Below are 22,053 nucleotides of genomic sequence, written 5' to 3'. Positions count from 1 at the left end.
TGTGCTGATATATGATCGTGTACTCTTGCCACCGGTACAGGAGAATCCTAAAAGTGTGCAGTGCATTCGTTCAGAATTCAGAAGTCTGCAATATCAGAATTCAGCTCTGCAGGTTCCAGTAGTCATCACACGGACACTTCACTCATATGCGATTTTCATACTTATGGTCCTGTGACAACGAGCTTCTCTTCCTGCTTCTCTCAGTTTTTCACTAACTATTGAGAGCATTAGGGAGAGCAGCTCGTCAGTACATGACTAAGTGTGCAAATTGCATATGTGCTTGGGGGGGCGCTGAACCGAATTCTTGCCCCAGGTGCTAGAAAGCCTTGCTATGCCTCGGTCCTCTAGGACCCATGCGATTAGACCTCAGATTAAAGTATGTAAGATGGAATCCCAGCCATTTGCCTTCATACTGGGTATTCAGTCAGGTTGTAGTTCACCATTTTTGTTGTTTACAATATGCACTTTGCACTTAATTTGTTATACATCAGTTGATACTTACCTTCTCAGTAGCTCTAGTTTGTGATTGAAAAGTCTTTTTCACCATTCATGTAATACCTTTGGTGCAATATTTCATGGGTACTTACCCTGTGTCCCCTTGCCTCTGTGTTCTTCTTTTTGTGGTTCAAGAAGCCTGATTCTAAATTCTTTTATTCATTTTTTATAAATACCAATAAAGATTATTATGTTTTAATCATACACATTTTGCATTTATCGTCTTTCCTCCACTCATGTATTGGAGGTTGTGTACATAGAAGTTGTCATACAGACGTTTTTTGCTAAATTCTTTGTTAAGACTGTGTTAACATATTGTTTATTCTTTGCAGTTTTTACCCGTTATCGTTCGCATAGATCAAGTTCACATTATCACCTCAATAAATAGAGACTTAAGAATCCATACAGTCTGTTTACTGGGGAAGTGGATGAGGGTTAAGCTGTATGCTGAAATCCACACAGCATCATATGTGGAGGAAGGCAGAAGAGTAATATCAATAGGATTTTCAACAGTACAGATCCTTTATAACTGATGGGGCAAATATGGCTTGTTTTGATAAGGTGCATAGCACCACAATTTATTCATTACAGCAACAAATCGAGTGTCTTAATAGGATTGGACTCCAGCCTTTAATTTCTAGGGTCAATGGCTGGGATTCCATCTTGTATATTTTAATCTGAGGTCTAGTCGCCTTAGTCCTAGTGGATTACAGTGGTGAATACAACAGTTTAATCACACACTCTGATCCTATATACAATTTGATGTATGTGTCTGTATTTTAAATTACACAGTCTATTTTCATTTATGATTTACAATAAACTTTAATTTTATCCACACTCCTACTCCTTCCCCCTTCCCTTTTACCCAATGCTTTCAATTTGGTGGTTTTCTCCTTGTGGATATTTGTCCTATGAGTAATGGACTCCATATTGTTGAAATTTTTTTTACGGGCATGGGGAAAAAGTACCTTACTTTTACAGACTGCCAAGGAATTTCTAAATGGTTGGCAACCTTGGACATGAGTCCTCCCTCCCTATGTATACCTCCGATGGAAGGTATGAAACATGGGGTGGAGATTAAAGTCATCTGTCCTGTGAGGGTCTGGCTTAGCATGTTGCACAGCAGTGAATGTGAAGTCCTATGACTCACGGACCAATAAGCTGGGAACGTATTTATTTGATTGGTCTGAACATGGAGCAAAGCCTATTGAATGTTCCAGAGAAGCCATTTTAATTAGAAAAACAGATACAATTTCAAATGATCACGCAAAAACGTAGTACAAGAAATAACCCAAAGACTGCACAATACACAAAATCAGCATTTTACTGACAGAATCAGCATTTATAGACGACACATCCGTATGTTTATTTGACTGAAAGATTAATGTTAAATTGAATGCATCATTTGTATTTCAGTATAATATATCAATAATCATTTGTAACGTGTGTTAGACTTGGACATGGCCATTTTTTAAAACATGCACACTTATGCCATGCTCCAGTTCTGCATGAATGAAATCAATTATTCCACTTACTGTGACATATCGAAGAATACAGTGCTCTAACTATTTAGCTTCACAGAAGAAAAGAAGAAAAAGCCTTATTACCATACCCATGGAAACCATGAATTTGGGTAATCCATGGATTCATTTGCAAATCTAATGAGCGGGCATGAAAAGACTCACATCTGCTGAATATGTGCAAGAAATGTTTATATCTTGAGTCTTCATAATGGGCTATGATTATCAAGCATAAAAAAAGATTCTAGAAAAAAAATGCAAGGAGGTCTTTAGACAAAACCCAGTGATAGAGATTAGCTCTACATTCCACTAAGGCTTCTGCTCTTAATATTACAGTTGGTTCCTTTCTCTAATTGATAGAAATCTTAATTTGGAAAGGGAACAAGTAGGATAAAATAACTGTGTGTTGTCATGTGAAATGGCAATGTTCGAATAGGTTCTTCTCTAAGTTTCATAACACGCCTTGTATTAGAAATGAATTGAAGTCAAATTAATATGAAGACTAATTAAACATCTTTTTTTTTGTCAAGAAAAATGAACCTAAGATTGGCAAAATAATTTAGTAATAGTTAAAATAGAAGAAGCAATATTATGTCTGCTGGATATATGAATTACAGAAAACTGACGGCACATCCTAGTCTGAACAGGTGCATACCAAAAAACAGCTTGCATATCAAAATGAGGAAATGGTTGCACTCAATTGCATTAAGGCATATCAATGTGAAATACATGAAGTGTGCCTAGCGTAATGGCTTTTGAAATTTAGGAAAAACACATGAGATACTTAGCACAAAATTTGGCCAAAAAACGTGAGCCCATTCACCAACGTCAAGGTGATCTCGTTGAATGGGTCGCTGACCTGACTGCCTAATGTGAACACTTACCTCTGGCTAATTACTTGGTAAAGCCTGTATTTATAGGAAGGTCGGAACCAAATGTGATTGGATGTAATTAAAAGCACAGCATGGTGAAGGGCGGAGTGCTAAGTCAGAAAGCTAGCATACAAATATAGAAAACTGACAGCACATCAAGGACAAGTCTGAACAAGTGCATACCAAAAAATAGCTTACATATCAAATTGAGGAAATGGCTACACTCAATTGCATTAAGGCATGTCAATGTGAAATACATGAAGTGTGAATAGCGTAATGGCTTTTGAAATTTAGGAAAAACACATGAGATGCTTAGCACAAAATTTGGCCAAAAAATATGAGCCCATATACGCTATTCACATTTCATGTATTTCACATTGATGTGCCTTAATGCAATTGAGTGCAACCATTTCCTCATTTTCATATGCAAGCTGTTTTTTGGTATGGGTAGACAATGTGGCGGCTACAGCTAAAAATGTCAGAGTCTGCCAGGGACAGCTAATAAGGAAGGACAGTCTGGGGGTTATATTTAATAAGGGTGGAAAGCTGTCAAGAACTGGCGGTGTTTAGTTGCCCCCAGTTCTTCTTCAGAAGGGGATTTATTTGTATATCCCACTTTCCAATTCCGGTTTAGATCTTCCAGCTCTCTGGTGCCCCCTTACCCTCAGGTCAGTCAGGGAACTGCACCTAGGATAAGTAGTTGCCAGAAAGGCTGCCTTGTTGCGTACTGGCTACTGGACACGCAGCAGTGAGGGTGATATGACTATTCCCGGTCCAAGGAGGGATATACACTTAACAAACTCTGTCCGTCACTGCCGGGGTCTCCCCAATACCCCAGAACACACTTTGCTACCATCAACCCCTGTTTTTAATTAATATCGGGTCAGGAGCCCACCCAGTCAGTAGTGTTGACTTAGTCGGAGGACGTGGGGATAAGATTAGAGCAAGGAGAACAAAGCTAATAAAATTTCATAAATTTTACTTCAAAAGAATAGGCAGTGTTTACAAAAGTATAAAAAGATGTTACAAAATGAGACAATTACAATATGTACAGATAATTATAAAACAAAAGGGATTAATGTAAAGACTTACATATATCGGTTACTGGCAAGCCACGTGGGATGGGGGAGGGGAGACGTCCCAATGCTTCAGGTCAGGTTGCACAGCTTCTGGTGACTGACTTCGAGGGCAAAAGACACCCCCTTTGTCTGGGCCTCTGAGTTTTATATCCTTGCCCAAAACTAAGGGTCTCCCCCTGGATGACATCATGGGTGGGCGGAGCTATGGAATGCACTCCCCATTTCGCAAGGACTGAAAACTTACTAACACCTTATTAATTTCATATCTTAGGCTGGAAACCTCAGAGAGTGATGGCGGGACTATCATCAATCTTGTTCTGAAATTAGCTTTCTATTAAACCTAAACATGGAGTGAAAGTATAGCCCAGTTAAGCAGAAATCCATTTCTTGGATTCTGCTGATGCTGGATTCTAGAAAACTCACTGGGTGGTGGTTCCACCGGTGCGCATTCCAAAAATGTAAGTTTCACACCTAAATCAATAATTGGTGCCATTATATTTAAGTTTTCAAGGACAAAGGAACATGTGTTTCTGTCAACTGGATTTAGCTGGTCACAGAACAGCTCCTTGTGCCAGCTCAGCACTCACTAGGGTCTCACATTACTGCAGGGGAGGGGGGTTGGAATTCTAACACATGCAGCTGAGAGGGGGGAAGCTGCAAGGCGGTATTATGGCTGGGCATGTCATTCACAAAACCAAGGAGATGTAGCAGAGCTTGGTATATGTGATTGAACAATAAGACCTATGTCATATTTCATGACATTAGCACTTTGATCAAATATGCAAATTAGGGTGCTCTGTGGACCGATGGTGTAGTCATAAGGTTCAGTGCACCATTTTGCCTACTGATTTTTCTTACCCTGCCACAGTAAGAGGTGATTGATAGCATTGTATTGCCTAGAGTGCCCAGAACAGTCAATGAGCTTCTTGGCCACATCTAAGGTGCACTAAGCACAAAAGTTTCACTAGAGTCCTATGGGCCCCAGGGCTAATTTTTGACTTAAGTCACCCCACCACCACTAGCATGTTGCTCAAATGTATGGTCCAAGTGGTGCTGATAAATTTTATGCTTGCATCCCATAAAAAAATATAAATACAATATATAAATATGATAGAAAACACAACAATAACATCATTATCTAAGTAATACTTTTAAATAATATTCTTACGGTTATTAAATAACAAATACAGTGGCTTGCAAAAGTATTGGTATTTTTTGCTACCTCACAACTTTGAATTTCACTGTTTATTTTGAGGATTTGCATCTGTTCATGTAAATACCAAAAATATGTTGGCAATAAACCCGAATACCAAAATAGCACAAGAAACAAACAAATGTATTCCAAACATTGACAATATCACTAATATTGTGTCAATACTTTATTAACAAGAAAATCACATGCAAAGAAATACACATAAAAAATGTAAAATAATAGAACAAGCTATTGAAGCAGGAGTGTTGTAAGGGGGCTATGATAGGTCCTCATTTTGATTTCAGATGCAGCATGAAATGGACTGTTTTTCTCAAGCTTGCAACAATTTTGGTTTCAAGATCAACATTGGAAAAACTGAAGTTATGTATCAATCTGTTTCAGGGAAACTGTACAAGGAGACATGTATCACGGTGAAGGAGAAAAACCTCAAAGCAGTCGATAACTTCACCTACTTAGGCAGCACACTCTCCCGTGAAGTAACCAGACGTTGAGGTTAATAACAGAACTGCCAAAGCCAGTGCCGCCTTCGGGAGACTGTGTAAGAACGTCTGGGAATGAAGGGGACTCAGCCGTACCACCAAGCTGAAGGTCTACTGCGCGGTGGTCCTCACCACACTTCTCTATGCTAGCAAGACCTGGAAATCTACAGCCGGCATGCTAAACAGCTTCTCCACATTAGGTGGCAAGACAATGTCCCGGACACGGCGATTCTGGAACAAACCGGGCTCTGCAGCGTTTACACTCTCCTGTTGAAAGCCCAAGCCAGGTGGGCTGGACATGTGGTCAGAATGCCTGACAGCTGACTACCAAAACAACTGCTGTATGGAGAACTGTGCCAAGGAAAGCGAGCAGTTGGGGGGCAGAAGAAGCGCTATAAAGACTGCCTTAAGGCATCCCTCAAAAACCTGGAAGTTAATATCAGTAAATGGGAAGAGCTTGCCCTGGATCGCCCAGGTTGGTGAGGCAGGATCACCTCAGGAGCGCGTGCAGCTGAAGACAGGAAAATCTTGGACGCAAAAAGAAAGCGTGCTGTCCGCAAGGCACAAGCAAAATCTGGTGTACTGACCACATCTGCTTCCTTATGTCAAGTATGTGGGCGAACCTGTAGGGCTCGAATTGGCCTCATTAGCCACCTCCGGACCCATAACTATTAATTCTCTTCTAACCCTGAAGCCATCGTGATCTTCAACTACGAAGGACGAACATCATCATCACATCATCATAAAAAGACTTACCGTATTTTTCGGATTATTAGGCTGGTTTCACATTTGCGTTTTTTTGCGCTGGAAAAAAGTGCATACCTGCGCATGCGTTTTTTCCCCTATATTTTACATGGGTGCGCATACCTGCGCGCTGGCATGCGCACGTATGCGATTTTCATGCACTGCGTTTTTTTGGGGTGTGCGTTTGTATTTTCCAGACGCAGCATGTTGCATTTTTTGGCCCTGCAAAAAAGCGCATGCGCACGTATGCGCACGTTTTGCGCTAAAAATGGCCATTATAGCCTATGGATGCGCATATGTGCGCATTGGCATGCTTATGTATGCGTTTTTTTGCACATGCGTTTTTTTTTAACATTAGTTTAGACAATGGAATTTAGGGGTTTGGGTTAGAGTTAGGGTTAGTTAAGGGGTTTAGGGTTAGGGTTAGGGTTAGGGTCAGGGTCAGGGTTAGGGTTAGGATCAGGGTATGGTTTGGTTAAGGGTTAGGGTTAGGGTCAGGGTCAGGGTTAGGGTTAGGATCAGGTTATGGTTTGGTTAAGGGTTAGGGTTAGGGTTAGGGTCAGGGTTAGGGTTAGGGTCAGGGTCAGGGTTAGGGTTAGGGTTAGGGTATGGTTTGGTTAAGGGTTAGGGTTAGGGTCAGGGTCAGGGTTAGGGTTAGGATCAGGGTATGGTTTGGTTAAGGGTTAGGGTTAGGGTTAGGGTCAGGGTTAGGGTTAGGGTCAGGGTCAGGGTTAGGGTTAGGGTATGGTTTGGTTAAGGGTTAGGGTTAGGGTCAGGGTCAGGGTTAGGGTTAGGATCAGGGTATGGTTTGGTTAAGGGTTAGGGTTAGGGTTAGGGTCAGGGTTAGGGTTAGGGTCAGGGTTAGGGTATGGTTTGGTTAAGGGTTAAGGTTAGGGTTAGGGTATGGTTTGGTTAAGGGTTAGGGTTTGGGTTAGGGTCAGGGTTAGGGTTAGGGTATGGTTTGGTTAAGGGTTAGGGTTAGGGTTAGGGTTAGTAAAGTCATGGTTTGGGTTAGTGTGAGGGGCCACCTAATGTTTGGAAAAAACGCAAACGCGGTAAAAACGCACTAAAAACGCTTACAAACGCATAAAAACGCTGCGTTTTTTTCATGCATGCTCATAAAAATGCTTGAAAAAAACGCAGCAGTTGTATGCTTTTGTATGCGTTTTTTCAATGCGTTTTTTTGCGGGAAAAACGCGCTGCAAAAAAAAGCAAGTGTGAAACTAGCCTAAGACACACTTTTGTTCCCCCAAATCTTAGGGGAAACTGGGGGTTGCGTCTTATAATGCAAATCTGTGTACTGATGTGTTATAGAGTGGGGGAGTGGCTCTGGAGTGGTGTCAGGGGGCTAGGGTGGGCTTGCTGCAGGCTGCAGAGACAGGGGGAGGTCCTGTGCTCCCGCTCATTAGGCTCATGTTTATATTCACTGCACCCGCTGTCCATCACCTTGGTGCTGAAGCAGCTCCAAGTTGGTAGACAGGGGAGCGGTGCATATTACATGTGCCTGCACTCCCCCCCCACCCCGTCACTATATTCACCTACCGATGATGGCTTCTGCTCCCAGCTCCCCCCGTGGCTTTCCTGTGTTTGCTGACATTCTCCTCCTGCAGGGCACGCGGCAGCAGCTGCTCATTCAGGCAGTTCATTGCTTCAGGACCTTCCATGATGTGACCAATAGGACCTGCGGTCACGTGACTCCCAGTGTGTGATTATTTGAAGTGAAATTTTCCTACATATTTATATTAAAACCAATATTCAATAAATGCTGTGCTATATACTGTGTCAACATGCACTCATGATTGCAGTGGTGGATGGATAGAGAATTTATTGGATTAATTTATACATATCATATCTTACAGGACACACCCTCCCCTTCTATAGGTTTTGTTTTAATATTTTTTGTGTCTTGTTTTGTGTTTTTTTTTCTTTTTATGTCTTCATATGTGATTTTTTTGTTAATAGAGTATTGACACAATATTTGTGATATTGTACCTTTTTTTTGTTTTGTGAAAGAACATGCCTACAACTGTGAACATTTGGTTTTCTTTTTTTTTTGGGCTGCAAACAAGAAAGGACAAAATAAATGAAAACTTCAGTGTGCATAACCCCCATAATGTCAATACTTTGTAGAGCCTCCTTTTGTGGCAATTACAGCTGCAACACACTTTGGATAAGTCTCTATGAGGACCAATACCTGAACCTTTATTTATCTAAGTCTGGATTTTTCCCTAAAACTGCTGTGTACTTATCCCTATACCTGCTGTTAGAGTTGATCGAAACGGGTCGGTCAAATTCATAAGTCGCCGACTTTCGCTGAAGTCGGGTTTCATGAAACGAAACCCGACCATAGCGTGAGGTCGGCCACGAGGTTGGCGACCAGAGCGCCAAAGTCACGTTTCAAATGATGCTTCCAGCACCCTTTTTCAGCCAATGATGGAGGACGCACACTGTGGGCAACGCGATGACATGGGCATCAGTCACCACCATCTTTGAGAAGGGCATGCAAGCGATTGGCTGGCTTTGTGTGGCGTCACAGGGGCTATAAAAGGGCGTGCACACTGACCGCTATCTTACTTCTGCCGATATTAGCATTAGGGAGAGGTTGCTGCTACTGATTCAGAATAAGGGAGAGAGTTAGGCAGGGAAGAAGAACAAAAGAACTGCTTTTGCTGGTAGCGATTTTCACTGTACAGCACAACAGTTTGTGTGCAGTGACAGGGGAGGCTATATTTTTGTGCATCAGCTCTGTGGTTATTAGGCTGCCTTATAAGGCTCCCTGATAGCTGCATTGCTGTTTGCACACTGCTGTGCAAACTGCTTTTTTAAAAGCAAAAATACTTTTCTTCCTCTTTTCTGCACAGTTACCAAACGTTCATTTTTCCACACTTTTGGGTGCAGCAGTCCTGCTTATTAGGCTGCCTGCTGCCACACTTGGACTGAGAGCATCATTGTCAGCCTCCTAAAATCTCTAGGGAGATTCAAATTCTCCCCAATACTATATACACCTTGTACTTTGTCATACACCAGCTAATTTCAGCCTGTGAAATTGAGGTGTAATCTATAGTGGGCTTGAGATAATAATTCAGCCTCCTAAAATCTCTAGGGAGCTTCCAATTCTCCCCAATACTATATACACCTTGTACTTTGTCATACACCAGCCAATTTCAGCCTGTTAAATTGAGGTGTAATCTATAATGGGCCTGAGATAATAGTTCACCCTCCTAAATTCTCTAGGGAGATTCAAATTCTCCACAATACTATATACACCTTGTACTTTGTCATACACCAGCCAATTTCAGCCTGTTAAATTGAGGTGTAATCTATAGTGGGCCTGAGATAATAGTTCAGCCTCCGAAAATCTCTAGGGAGCTTCCAATTCTCCCCAATACTATATACACCTTGTACTTTGTCATACACCAGCCAATTTCAGCCTGTTAAATTGAGGTGTAATCTATATTGGGCCTGAGATAATAGTTCAGCCTCCTAAATTCTCTAGGGAGATTCAAATTCTCCACAATACTATATACACCTTCTACTTTGTCATACACCAGCCAATTTCAGCCTGTTAAATTGAGGTGTAATCTATATTGGGCCTGAGATAATAATTCAGCCTCCTAAAATCTCTAGGGAGCTTCCAATTCTCCCCAATACTATATACACCTTGTACCTTGTTTTACAGTACCATATAGCTGGTGGTATTTTGGGTACATTTTTCCAAAAATGAGGAAGTATGGTGGAAGAGGCCGTGGAAGTGGGCTGGGGTTGCCAGCTGGTACTGATGGTGGTGGGGGTGGTGGTGCATCTGCAGGTAGTGGCAAAGGCACAATAGCACCTAAGGCAGGAGGTGTTGAGCCTGCGTCATCGTCTGGCACCACAAGGCCTCGAAGGCTCCCTTTTCTGTGAGTAGGTAAACCGCTTTTAAAGCCGGAGCTTCAGGAACAAGTTTTGGCTTACATTGCTGACACAACCTCCAGCTCTATCGCCTCCTCTTCTGAAGTTTCAAAAAATAAAAGCACTGAGTCATCAGTGGAGACTCCTGGTCAGGAACAACACCTTTCCTTGTGTCCTTCATCCCTACCAAAAGTGAAGGATGCGGCAGGCCACACTACAGATTAGTCGATAGAGCTCTTTTCACATACCATGCCTGGGTTATCAAGTCAAATCGTGAATTCCCCAGTCCAAGATGAATCGGACATGGAGTGCACTGATGCACAGCCACTGCTAGATTTTTCTGCTGGTACATTCACTCAGAGCACTACATTGTCCTCGCAGTGTACTGAGCCAGAATCTGACCCCGATGAAACTCAGGTGACCCTTCCCGCATACTATACCACCTTACACGGTGACACAGAGGAAGGTGCACATGAAATTGAAGAGGTGGTAATGGATGACCCAGTTGTTGACCCAGATTGGCATCCATTGGGGAAGAGGGTGCCCCTGCCAATAGCTCAGTAGAGGAGGAGGAGGCTCCGCAGCAGGCATCGACAACACAACAGCTGTTATCTGGCAGGCCCGTAGCAGTCCAAAAACGTGTTACAAAAACCCAAAGAGTTGCAGGACAGCTTGGCCAGACGGTCAAAATAGCACAGCGTGCAAGGCCTCAAAGTGTCTTCCATAAGTAGGAAGAGTGCAGTGTAGCACTTTTTTGAGCAAAATCCTAATGATCAGGCAAAGGTTATCTGTAAGAAGTGCGCAAAGACCTTTAGCCGAGGGAAAAATCGGAGAAATTTGAATACCAGCTGCATGCTTGGACTTTTAACCACCATGCACTTGCAAGCGTGGACGGACTACCAAACCTCACGTACCACACGTGCACCTGCTCTGAATGAAGGTAGTCAGCAACGCTACAACGCTTCCCCCACTGTAAGCCCACCGGTTAGCACACCACCAGCAGCAAATGTTGAGGTGTCATCGCAAGGCCAAAGCAGTCAGGGAATCACAATGTTATTGCTACGAAAGACTGAATCTAGGCCATCAGCAAGACCACCAACACCATTACCATCGCCAACCCTCTCTCAGTCCGCCATGTCCATCGCTTGTTCCACCATATGCAGCTCTCAAGTCCAGCTCACCCTACCAGAGACTCTCAGTAGGACAAGAAAGTACTCATCCTCTCATCCGCGTACACAGTGTTTGAACACCCACATTGCCAAACTAATCTCCTTAGTGATGATACCCTACCGGTTGCTTGAAAGCAAAGCTTTCCACGAGCTCATAGCCTACGTAGTACCATGCTATGACCTACCCAGTCGGCACTTCTTTTCTTGAAAAGCCATCCCAGCCCTCCACCTGCACGTGAAAGACCGCATTGTCCATGCACTCAAGCAATCAGTGAGTGGAAAGATACACCTCACAACAGATGCATGGTCCAGTAGGCATGGCCAGTGCCGTTACATGTCCATCACTGCGCACTGGGTTAATGTGGTGGATGCAGGGTCCACAGGGGACAGCGGCGGTGGGACAGTGCTGCCTAGCCCATGGTATAGGAAACAGTTGGCTGTACGCGTTTGACCCTCCTCCTCCTCCTCCAGAAGCCAAAGCTCATCCACAGAGCGCAGTCGCACGAGCACTCCATCCGCAGCTGCCAGTGTTGCACATGAGGTGTCCCACTATCGAACAGCTAGTGGTAAGTGTCAGCAGGCTGTGTTGAAGATGATGTGTTTGGGCGACAACAGACACATTGCGGAGGTACTGGCTGACTACTTGCAGCGATAAACTGAGTCATGGCTGGGCAGTCTACATCTTGAGGCAGGCAAGGTAGTTAGTGATAACGGCCGGAATTTTGTGGCAGCCATAGCCCTTTCAAAACTCAGACACATACCTTGCCTGGCTCACACCTTGAATCTGGTGGTGCAGTGCTTCCTCAATAATTATCTGGAATTAACAGCCCTGCTCCATAAGGTGCGAAGACTGTGCTCGCACATCCGCCGGTTGCCCATACACTCCAGTCGTACACAGATGCTGCAGCGATTGCTCCACCTTCCCAAGCACCGCCTAATTATCGACGTTGCAACAAGGTGGAACTCCACCCTGCACATGGTTCAGAGGCTGTGCGAACAGAGGCAGGTCGTAATGCATTTGTGGGAGGATACACGGGCAGGCAGTTTGAGGACAGACATGGAGTTGTCTGGTGTGCAGTGGTCGAAGCTGAAAGAGCTCTGTAAAGTCCTTCAGTGTTTTGAGGAATGCACACGGCTGGTAAGCGCAGACGATGCCATCATAAGCATGAGCATCCCACTTATGCATCTGCTCATGCAAACTTTGATGCACATTAAGGAGCAGGCGTCTGCAGCCGAGGAGGAAGAGGAGGAGGGAAGTCTTGATGACAGTCAGCCATTGTCTGCTCAGGGAACTCTCCTGGACGAGGTGGAGGAAGAAGAGGAAGAGGAGGAGGAGGAGGATGATGGGGATGATTATTTAGGGGAGGAGGATGCTTCTCAGGGGGCAAGAGAAAATGTTGGCGTGGCAAGGTCAGGTACAGGGTTTGTGCATGACTGGAGGGATGTTGATTTGCCAGAAAGTGCTCCTCCACCCAGCACTCGCAGTGCATCATTGACACCTGGAACATTGGCCCACATGTGTGATTATGCCTTGCAGATCCTAAAAAGGGACCCCCGCATTGCCAAAATGATGAACGATGACGACTACTGGTTGGCCAGCATCCTGGATCCACACTATAAAGGCAAATTCCAAAACATCATGCCACAAGAGAACCTAGAGCTAATATTGGCTAACAAACAAGCAACTCTGGTAAACCAATTGTTTGAGGCATTCCCAGCACACAGCGGCGGTGATGGTTCTCCCACGAGCCGTAGGGGGCAACATGGAAGAGGCGACGGCACTGGCACAGGGTCCCTTATAGTACAATCAAGTATCTCTGACGGTGGGGGTGCACACCCGCCGTCAGACACACCGGCGTACTATGAGGGGCCCTGTGCCAGTACCGCTGCCCACGAGTGGGACCCCCCTGCTTGCTCAGGATCACAGCACTTGCAAAGTTGAGATACGTACCTCTCCCTGCTCCACCGTCGTGACGTCTTCCGCGTTTCCTGACAGTGAGATTCTGGTCAGAGAGCGCGATGACATCACGTCTGTACACCCTCTGCCTAAACAGTCCAAGTGCAGAGAGATGGAAGATGGGGACACGAGGAGTCCAGACTAGTACAGGGATTCCGTAGCGAGGAGACTTATTTCATTGTTTTAAAGGTTGGGAGCAATTTTTGAGGAGCACTATACTCTGGAGAATGATATATGGGGCCCACCATACACTGGAGCATTCGAAAGGTGGACATCAGACACTGGAGCAGCATTTACAGGGCCCATTACACACTGGAGCAATAGAAATGGGGCCCATTATATATGGAGCATTATTTGGGCCCATAAGACAGTGGAGCTTCATCCATAGGGACCAACATATCCTGTAGCATTATGTGGAGCTCATCATATACTGTATGGAACATTATATGGGACCAATGATTCTGTATGGAGAAATATATGGGCCTCATTACTCTGTATGGCGCACTATGCGGTGGCCATAATACTGTATGGAGTAATACACTGTCCGTTTTTGGAGCTATTGGAGAATTTAAAATGGATATCAGTCACGTGATGTAAGAAGTGAAGTATTTTTCATTGTACTATACCGCTATTTCTCTGCCGTATCGGAGGATCATGAATTGTGGCATGTGTTAAAGGAGCCCATTGACACTTTTTGGCCCTGGGCCCACGAAAATCTGGAGCCAGCCCTACCCCCCCCCCACAACTTTAGCCAAATAACCCCCAGTTTTCAATGCCTAACTATTATTATAAAGTAAATTAAGGTTGACAAGCTTAAGTAATAAGAATTGATGTTTTTGGTATTAAAATGGGCACTGTAGGTGTGTTTCCTGTCCTCCACTCACTGCCGACTTTTCTTCCCCATTGACTTGCATTGGGTTTCGTGTTTCAGTCGGCCTTTGACTTTTCACGATTATCGGATGATTTCGTTCGACCCGACTTTTCCGAAAGTCGGGTTTCAAGAAACCCGACTCAACCCGAAAAAAGGCAAAATCGCTCATCTCTACCTGCTGTGCCTGAACCAGTACCTATCGATAACCTGCAGTGTCTGAACCAGTACATATTGCTAAACTTGCTGTGTCTGTACTGTACCTATCCCTAAACCTGCAGTGTCTGAAGCCAAACCTATCTCTAAACCTGCTGTTTTGTACTCCTGGGGTGGACCCGCTAGACCGTGGCAACGAACCTCCCGGGGGCGAGCTGACCAGGTGGACCACCCCCTATACAGGGAGTGTTTGGGGCAAGCCCGCGGGTAACTATTACCACGGCAGCTGGTACCCAGGGGATGTAAAGACAGACAGACAGGTAGACCTGACTTCGAGACACAGGACTGGCGGGCACGGTTTGGAGACACAGGACAGACGGGCACGGCTTGGAGACACAGGACAGGCGGGAACAGCAGGCACGAACAGAAGGACACTGGTGCGGGAACAGAACTGGACGGGACACGACCACGGACCTCCCGAGCCTAGGAGAGAGGACAATGGAAAAGGCAGATGAGCTACGGGCGAACAGGACGCAGGGGCGTACATAGAGAGCGGGCCAGAATCACTAACGAAGAGCAGTGATAATCCGGCACCGCCAGCAGGAAGAGGCGGCCTGATATAGGGGAAGTAGAAGGGCCTTCCGGGTCGTGACCTCTAGTGCAGGAGAGGAGGGCGCGCGTCCTCAGGAGGAGGAGGAGGCGCGCGTGTGCCCGGGCATAGTGTGTGCGCGCGCCCGCCGAGGAGGAGGGGCGGGAGCGCGCACCCGGCGCGGTCCAGAAGACCGGACGGACGCGATCGCCGGATGGAGGAGAGGAGCCGGGAGGGACCACGGAGAAGCCCGCGGCAGCCGGCGCCGCGGCGAGGAGGCCACCGGCGAGCGGGTAAGCTGCGGTCGGGAGGAGGCGATGGAAGGAGTGCGCGGCAGCCGCCGCGTGACAGTACCCCCCTCCTTACGCGCCCCCCTCCGCAGCCCGGAAAAAAATTTAGCCAAGATTCGAGGAGCCTGGATGTTCTCCTGGGGCTCCCAGGACCTCTCCTCGGGGCCAAAGCCCTTCCAATCAACCAAAAAAAAGGTTCTCCCCTTTTGCCTCCTCATGGCCAAAATATCTTTAACCTCAAATACATCGTCTGCGGAGACAGGCGGAGGCGAGTGAGGAGCCGTGGAATGGAAACGATTGAAGATGACTGGCTTTAGAAGAGACACATGAAAAGCATTAGGGATGCGGAGAGAGGCGGGAAGCCGTAGTTTGTAGGAGACGTCATTAATACGGGACAAGACCTCAAAAGGTCCAATATAGCGGGGACCCAGTTTATGGGAAGGGATCTTGAGGCGAATAAACTTGGAGGCCAGCCAAACTTTATCACCTGGGTGATATGGCGGGGCATCCAGGCGCCTTTTGTCTGCGTGTCTCTTAACCCTGTTACGAACCAACTCGAGAGTGGCCTTGGTCTCCTGCCGGATCCTGGAGAATTCACCAGTCAGAAGATCAGCCGCCGGTACACCCGAGGCAGGAGGAACCGGTAGAGGTACACCAGGATGTTGCCCGTAGACGACAAAGAAAGGGGACTTGCCAGAAGACTCACTAACGTGGTTATTATAGGCAAACTCAGCCCACAGGAGTAATTCAGACCAGTCGCTCTGGTGGACATTAGAAAAATGCCGGAGGTAGTTCACCAAACTCTGATTCGTCCGTTCTGCCTGACCGTTGGACTGTGGATGGTAAGATGAGGAGAAGTCAAGAGTGACATCCATCGATCTGCATAGGGCTCTCCAGAAGCAAGAGGTGAATTGGACTCCTCTGTCCGAAACAATATGTTGGGGCAGTCCATGAAGACGGAAGATGTGCTGAACGAAAATCTTCGCCAAGGCTGGTGCCGATGGCAAGCCGGGAAGAGGGATGAAATGTGCCATCTTAGAGAACCTATCTACCACCACTAGGATGACAGTACAGTTGGTAGACTGGGGCAGATTCGTAATAAAGTCCATGGCAATGTGTTGCCAAGGAGACGAGGGTACTGGAAGCGGGTGTAGAAGACCAGAAGGCAGCTGCCTAGGCACCTTGATCTTGGCACAGGGGAGGCAGGAGGCGACGAAATCCTGGACATCCTGGGGAAGAGTCGGCCACCAGTAGTAGCGGGACACCAGGAGAAGTGTCTTTTTAAGCCCGACATGGCCAGCCAGCTTGGAAGCATGTCCCCAGTGTAGGATTCGTCTTCGGTCCTTCTCCGGCACAAAAGTCCTGCCAGGTGGAGGTGAAAGGAGAGAAAGCGGTGCCACCGTGATGAGCCTGGATGGATCCAAGATATGCGCGGGTTCCTCTTCGACATCTGCGGAAAGAGAGGACCTGGACAAGGCGTCAGCTTTGAGGTTCTTGTTACCTGGACGAAAATGCAGATCAAAATCGAATCGACCGAAGAACAGAGACCACCTGGCCTGTCGTGGGTTGAGTCTCTGTGCAGACCGAATGTAAGCTAGATTTTTATGGTCTGTGAAGATTGTGAAGGGATGTACGGCGCCCTCCAATAAGTATCTCCACTCCTCTAGAGCTAACTTGATGGCAAGCAGTTCTCGGTCTCCGATGGAATAATTCCGCTCTGGGGTGGAGAAGGACTTGGAAAAGAAACCGCACGTAACAAGCCTACCAGAGGGAGACTTTTGAGATAAAACCGCTCCAGCTCCAGTTGCAGACGCATCCACTTCGAGGACGAACGGTTTGTTGACCTCAGGACGATGTAGTACGGGTGCCGTGGCAAATGCTCGTTTCAGAGACAGGAAGGCTTCCTCTGCTTCAGGGGTCCAGACGTGCGGGTTGGCTCCTATACGGATCAAAGACGAGATAGAGCCTGCCAACGAGGAAAAATGAGGGATGAACTGCCGATAGTAATTTGCGAAGCCGAGAAATCGCTGAATGGCTTTCACCCCTTGGGGACGTGACCAGTTAAGCACGGCAGACACCTTCTCCGGATCCATACGCAAGCCAGAGTCGGAGATGATATAGCCTAGAAATGGAAGGGAAGACTGTTCAAAGGTGCATTTCTCCAATTTGGCGTACAGGCGATTCTCCCTCACTCGGAACAGTACTCGGCGGACATCTCTTCTGTGGGTGGACAGATCGGGAGAGAAGACAAGGATATCGTCAAGATACACGACCACACAGGAGTACAGAAGGTCTCGGAAAATGTCGTTCACAAATTCCTGAAAGACTGCGGGAGCGTTGCACAACCCGAAGGGCATGACGAGATACTCGTAGTGTCCATCCCCGGTGTTGAAGGCGGTCTTCCATTCATCTCCGGAGCGAATACGGATGAGATTGTAGGCTCCATGGAGATCCAATTTAGAAAAGATTTGCGCCCCTCGTAGCCGGTCGAACAACTCGGGGATGAGAGGTAGAGGATATCTGTTCTTGATAGTAATCTCGATAAGACCTCGATAGTCAATACAGGGGCGGAGAGACCCGTCCTTCTTCTTGACAAAAAAGAAGCCTGCTCCAGCGGGTGAAGATGACTTCCGGATGAAGCCTCTGGCCAGATTCTCCTGTACGTATTGAGTCATGGCCTGGGACTCGAGTGGACTCAACGGATAGATTCGCCCCCGGGGTGGGGTCGAGCCGGGGACAAGCTCGATCGGGCAATCATATTGCCGGTGCGGTGGAAGAGTCTCCGCCTCCTTCTTATCAAAGACGTCCGCAAAGGCCCAGTAGGCCGAGGGCAAATCCGCAGGGCCCGAGACAGGAGACGAGCATTTGAGGGGTTGTACTGGACGAAGACATCTAGTCTGGCAGAAGCGGCCCCAGCGAAGAATGTCTCCGGACCGCCAATCCAGGACAGGTTCATGCATCCTCAACCACGGAAGACCCAGGAGCAAGGTGTGGGATAGAGACGGCAGCACGAAGAAGGCTATTCTCTCACGGTGCAGGACCCCGATCTGTAATTCCAGCTCTTCAGTGACCAGTGTAACGGTCTCGCACAAGGGAACGCCGTCGACTGAGGCTAACTGCCGGGGAACCTCCAAGGACCTGACAGGTATCCGCAATCTCTTCACCGCCTCGAGTTGGATAAAATTTCCAGCAGCCCCTGGGTCAATATAGGCTATCTCCGAAAAACGTTTGGAACCCTGGATAAACAAAACAGGAAGGGTCAAGGGTAGAGAGGTATCAAAGACACCTAGGGAGGCCTCTCTTACCTGTCCTAAGCGGAGGAGTTTCCCGGCCTCACAGGGCAGGAACGCAGGAGATGGGAGGCGCTGCCACAATAGAGACAAAGACCATGAGTGAGTCTCTCCTGGCGGAGTAGCTCCGCGGGCCTGAGTCGGTCAACTTGCATGGGTTCAGGGGCTGACGCCGAGGTGGAAGGCCGCGAACGGGGAGGACTGCGTGTCGGAGGAGAAAAACGAGTGGGCCTTCTCTCCCTGGCGACCTCGCGGGAACGCTCCCGGAAACGAAGATCAATTCGCGTTGCCAGCGAGATGAGATCCTCCAAAGACGTGGGCGTATCCCTGCCTGCCAACTCGTCTTTGATTCGAGCCGACAAGCCACGCCAAAAAGCCCCCACTAGAGCCTCGTTGTTCCATCCAAGCTCAGAGGACAACGTACGGAACTGGATGGCGTACTGTCCCACAGAGAGAGTACCCTGGCGAATGCAAAATAAGGACTCGGTGGCGGAGACCAGACGGCCGGGCTCATCAAAGACCTTACGAAATGTCTCCAAGAAGGTCGCGAGCTGGGAGACTATCGGGTCATCACGCTCCCACAAGGGATTTACCCAAGCCAGTGCCTCACCCTCTAAGTGGGATATCATAAAAGCCACCTTGGCCCGGTCGGAGGGATACTGCAGGGGTGCCAACTCGAAATGCAACTGGCACTGGTTAATGAACCCCCGACAGAGTTTGGGATCTCCGCTATAGCATGGGGTTTAGCCAACCGGGGGGAAGAATGAGGAACTGCCACCGGCGCAGGGACAGCGGCCGTCGTCTGTAGAGCTAGTAAGCGGTTATCTACTGAGGCTATATAGTTCAAAATGTGGGCCTGGGTGTCGCGCTGCTGGGCAAGTTCTTGCTGCAAGCCAGAGATTTGGGAGGCAATCCCAGGATCGGAGGTTTGCAAAGAAGAAAGTCGGGACTCCATTGATTTGAAGAACGACATGATCCTCGCCTGATTATCACGAAGGAACAAAAGTTCCTTTTGGGTCGGGGTCGGGGTACCAGCGGGATCCATGGCCTGATTATTCTGTGAGGTACTCCTGGGGTGGACCCGCTAGACCGTGGCAACGAACCTCCCGGGGGCGAGCTGACCAGGTGGACCACCCCCTATACAGGGAGTGTTTGGGGCAAGCCCGCGGGTAACTATTACCACGGCAGCTGGTACCCAGGGGATGTAAAGACAGACAGACAGGTAGACCCGACTTGGAGACACAGGACTGGTGGGCACGGTTTGGAGACACAGGACAGACGAGCACGGCTTGGAGACACAGGACAGGCGGGCACGGCTCGGAGACACAGGACAGGCAGGCACGGCTTGGAGACACAGGACAGGCGGGAACAGCAGGCACGAACAGAAGGACACTGGTGCGGGAACAGAACTGGACGGGACACGACCACGGACCTCCCGAGCCTAGGAGAGAGGACAATAGAAAAGGCAGATGAGCTACGGGCGAACAGGATGCAGGGGCGTACATAGAGAGCGGGCCAGAATCACTAACGAAGCGCAGTGATAATCAGGCACTGCCAGCAGGAAGAGGCGGCCTGATATAGGGGAAGTAGAAGGGCCTTCCGGGTCGTGACCTCTAGTGCAGGAGAGGAGGGCACGCGTCCTCAGGAGGAGGAGGAGGCATGCGTGTGCCCGGGCATAGTGTGTGCGCGCGCCCACCGAGGAGGAGGGGCGGGAGCGCGCACCCGGCGCGGTCCAGAAGACCGGACGGACGCGATTGCCGGATGGAGGAGAGGAGCCGGGAGGGACCGCGGAGAAGCCCGCGGCAGCCGGCGCCGCGGCGAGGAGGCCACCGGCGAGCGGGTAAGCTGCGGTCGGGAGGAGGCGATGGAAGGAGTGCGCGGCAGCCGCCGCGTGACACCTGCATTGTCTGAACCAGTACCTATCACTAAATCTGCAGTGTCTGATCCAATGCCTATCTAAAAAACCAGCAGTGTCTGAACCAGTGCCTTCCCCTATTTTGTTTTCACTGTGCAACATTAGAGATCTGTGTGTACACTTAATACTTCATTGTAAGTACCCTGTGTCAATCTGGTCCTGTGTGTACATGTCCTTGTATTGGTCTTATGTGAACTTGATCCTGTCTGCCCTTTGTATACTTGTCCTTGTAATTGTTCTGTGCTTACCTGTTCCTGTTCATTCCTTATGAACCATATCCTGTCTCACTTCTCTGCAACTGCAGTTCCCTGCCTGTCTGCATCTGCAGTTCCCGGCCTGACCATTTCTTCGGATTCCTGCCTGACCACGTCTGCAGTTTCCCGCTTAACTGCGTCTGGTCTGTGATTTCCTGCTGGACTGCATCTGTGGTTTACCGCTTGATTGCATATGCAGTTCCTTGTCCATCCAGTCTGAACCAGGTCCTACCCGGTCCTGTATTATCGTCATAGCTGCCAGTGAGCCAGTCCTTCCTGAAACTATTCACCTCTGTCCAGTCTGAACTGGGTCTCACCTGTTCATGTATTCTAGCTGTATCTGCCAGTGATCCAGTCCTTTCTGAAACTATTCCTATCTGTCCAGTCTGAACTGGGTTCTACCTATTCTTGTGTTTCAGTCATATATTCCAGTGACCAGTCCTTCCTGAAACTGTTCCTGTCCCTCCAGTCTGAACTGGCTTGTATATCAGCCATGCCTGCCAGTGTATCAGCCGTGCCCACCTGCCTGCCAGTATATCAGTCGCATCTGCCTGTACATCACCCATATCCGCCAACGCCTGTCTGTATACCAGTCGTGACTGTCAGTACCTGCCTGCCTATGAATCAACTGAGCCAGACAGTATGCCTACTGTACCTGCCTTGCTACAGTGTCCTGTCCCCTTGGGGGTCAGCTGCTACTGCCAGACGCTACGCTGGAGTATTAATTAGTAGCTACCTGCCGCACAAGCCTGACCTCACTATGAGAGGCTCCTTCGAACACCATCTCTTACCTGTCACTGGTCTCACAACGAGCAGTTTCATCTTGCTCTTTCTCCAGACTCAGGTGGTGCAATGAAGTTGCTGCGGGCCATTGATAGGCCTTCTGCTGTATAGTTAGTGAGGTACAGTAAGCCAGTGTTTCTCTGCTCCAAAATAGTTTCCAACTAGATGCGTTTCCAAGTAATGCACAGCCACTTGATTATAGTGCTGGCTACTAACAGGTCCCCTCCTCCTTAGGACCTCTCCTCTCAACCCCTGTGACAGTGATCACTATGCCCCTGCTAAGCACTTTAATTAGCATACATGATGTAACATAAGCTTTTTCAGAATGGAGGCAGTGATTGGAACACTATGGCCACAATTCAAGAAAGTGATTACACCAGAATTATGGTGTCAATGACTTTGAAAAGTCGCAAAAAGTTAGTGACTGTTAGTATTTTCATGCCAGTTCACCCAGCACTGCAAAAATGGTTGTGCTGGGGTGGTACAATG

At 47.7% G+C, this 22,053-nt stretch overlaps 1 protein-coding gene across 1 annotated transcript in view; it reads right to left on the bottom strand.

The window, feature by feature from the left end:
- TXLNB (taxilin beta) overlaps nt 1-22,053 on the bottom strand; it is a 269,051-nt gene that overhangs the window by 191,148 nt on the left and 55,850 nt on the right. The gene's annotated exons all lie outside the window — the stretch shown is intronic.

The sequence above is a fragment of the Dendrobates tinctorius genome, unplaced genomic scaffold (assembly GCF_039654945.1).
Source record: "Dendrobates tinctorius isolate UK_male_01 unplaced genomic scaffold, ASM3965494v1 ptg000046l, whole genome shotgun sequence".
Lineage (NCBI taxonomy): Eukaryota > Metazoa > Chordata > Amphibia > Anura > Dendrobatidae > Dendrobates > Dendrobates tinctorius.
Note: the sequence above shows the minus strand (reverse complement) of the source record. Positions and strands in the feature narration are given on the sequence as shown.